The following is a 2,597-nucleotide window of genomic DNA, read 5'->3' as shown; positions in this document are numbered from 1 at the left end:
CAGGTTCAGTGAGAGACCCTGCCTCAAAAAACACAAGGTAAAAAGTTATTGAAGAAGACAATGAAAATTTCTGTTTTCCTAGTGCATGCAACCATGCATGTACATACAATGTGTACACTAACATGGGCATGTGCATACACACGCTCCTGCAAGATATAAATGCAGACACTGGAGTCCGGTGCTTCTAAAGACAGATGCCTATTCATAGAACCTGCAGGGTAAACTCCAGGCCTTCACAATTAACCCAAGATAGACCTATTGACTCTTGAGCACGCTGGACGTTGCTGGACCCGTCAGAGTGAAGGTGCAGGTCTGTGTCAATGTCCTCCGCAGGCAACCCTGGCCACCTGGTGTAGACAAACTATCGGAGAGTATGCTCTCCTACCGGAAAGTTGCAGCTGGGTGGCTACTCTCGCAGGTTGAATGCTGCAGGAATGTTTTACTGCAACTCTGAGTGCTAGCTAGATGCATGGGAATGAGGGCGTCCAGATCACTACACACACTAAGCCGCTTGTGTCCCTCTCAGTCACGCAGGAGACCTCGTGCCCTCTGTGGCTTCCTGTCTGCTAAGAACACTTTCACCCTTGGCCTGCTGAAGACAGACCTTTGTAGGCTGAGGGGAAAGCCTCCCGCTGCCGCTTTTGATTCTGGGCTTCCTGCCGCTGCGGCCTGGGCACGTTGCTTGGGTTGAAGGCGGTGGAGCTGGTGCCAGAGGGTTGCACACATGATACCTGCAAGGTGCATTGCTGAGATCTGTTGATGGGTTTCCTAGGATATGTTTTGATCGACAAGATACGGAAAACCTTCCGGCTCCGTTGCAGAGACACAGAGTAATGCCAAACGCCAAGCAAGCCGGCAGGCCGGGTAAGTGACCTCAGAAACCAGGCTTGTCTTCAAATGAAGCTGGACCTACTAAGGGAAGCTGTGTGCGGTCTGAGCCCCTCATCCTCGTCATGCGAGAACCTGGGCTTTATCATCCCAGTTCCAGGGGGGTGGAGTACATTTCTGGGTGTGTTGAAGGTGGCAGGTAGGGCTGGAAAAGGCCTCACCCAAAATCTGAAGTATAGCACGTCACACCGACATTGGTCTCAGGAGAGGCACCGGATAACCTCACTAGGATACAAAGTAAGGTCAATGTTATAAAAAAGCATCAATTAAGGGAACATGAGTACTTGTCTTTATTGTCCCTGATAATGGGGGGATAAAATAATAACAGGAAAATATTGTATATTTGTGTCTTAGGGTTTCTAATGCTGTGAAGAGACACCATGACCATGGCAACACTTATAAAGGAAAACATTTAATCGGTGGCTGGCTTACAGTTCAGAGGTTCAGTCCATTATCATCATGGCAGGGAGCATGGCAGTGTGCTGGCAGACATGTTGTTGGCTAAATTTGAACAGAAGGCAACGGGAAATGGACTTTCGGGGACCACTGGGTGTTAGTTTGAACATATATCAGATCTCAAAGCCCGCCTCCACAGACACACTTCCTCCAACAAGACCACACCCACTCCAACAAAGCCACACCTCCTAATTGCACCATTTCCTAGGAGATTATGGCAGCCAACTACCTTCAAACTACCATGAAGTTTAGCAAGTCAGTTACCAAGAGACCTTCACTATTAAACATTTTCTGTGAACTGTGCTTGATTGACTTAGAACTAGGAAAGAAAGCAGAGTTCCCCAGAGTGGGGTCACATCTCACCAGTGGCTGTAGGGAAACACGTGACATCCCATTGGGGTTAAAGGTACTGATTCCCTTTCCCTTGACAAGTCCACATGGACGGTGAAGAGGTAGAAAAACAAGCTATAAAGAGCACATGGATTTGGAGTCTGGAAGGCAAGGCAGGGTGTGCTGTGTGACCACTATGTGGCCACGGATACCCTCAGCCCCAACACCACCTCTAAGAGGTTGATTTCTCTATGGATGGTTTCCGTGTGGACGGTGGATGGCAGTGGCACCCACGTGTAAGCTGTTACCCCAGAGCCTAGCCACTCCAGTGGGCATGGGTAGAGGCACGTCCACAGGTGCCACACTCTTGCTGAGAAAGCCCTGGGTGTGGTGGCGGGAGAGGGGGCTGCTGCGGGCAGGGCTGGTCATAGCAGCTGTTGCTTGTGGCCCTGGAGTAGGTTCCAGGCCTCATCTTTTCCTCATTTCTGAGAGGAGAAAACAGAAACCAAAGGACATTCCGACACTCACAGAGGGAAGATGGCAAATCCCTTGCTTATCTCTCTGGACACTTACCTGAAGCAGGACTGCTTTCCTGGCATGCTAAACTGCCTCCCTCCTGGGCTGTCCTGACCTCTAGGGCTTTCCTTTCTCTCTTTTTCCTTTCTTCCTCCCCCTCTCCCCCCTCTTTCTCTTTCGTGCTTCTCCCTGCCATAGGCCTCTCTTGAGATCCGCCTGCCTCTGCCTCCTGAGTGCTGGGATTAAAGGCTTGCGTCATCACACCCTGAGCCAGGGGATTTTCTGATCATGAACAGCCGTGATTGTTTAGCCAGTTGGACGTTTTCTTTCTTTCTTTTTTTTCTTATTTATTTATTCATTCATTCATTCATTCATTCATTCATTTATTAAAGATTTCTGTCTCTTCC

At 49.3% G+C, this 2,597-nt stretch overlaps 1 protein-coding gene across 1 annotated transcript in view; it reads left to right on the top strand.

Moving 5' to 3' along the window:
- The first annotated feature begins 748 nt into the window (after window positions 1-748).
- The window catches only part of Myom2 (myomesin 2), a 71,689-nt gene continuing 69,840 nt past the window's right edge, over window positions 749-2,597 (top strand). The window contains exon 1 of the mRNA XM_050137169.1: window positions 749-864. The gene's annotated coding sequence lies outside the window, so the exon portion shown is untranslated. The remainder of the gene's footprint in view (window positions 865-2,597) is intronic.

This window comes from Alexandromys fortis, unplaced genomic scaffold, assembly GCF_014885135.2.
Source record: "Alexandromys fortis isolate MF-2015 unplaced genomic scaffold, M_Fortis_MF-2015_v1.1 scaffold_3, whole genome shotgun sequence".
Lineage (NCBI taxonomy): Eukaryota > Metazoa > Chordata > Mammalia > Rodentia > Cricetidae > Alexandromys > Alexandromys fortis.
The sequence above is the reverse complement of the archived record's forward strand: the minus strand, read 5'-3'. Positions and strand labels throughout refer to the sequence as shown.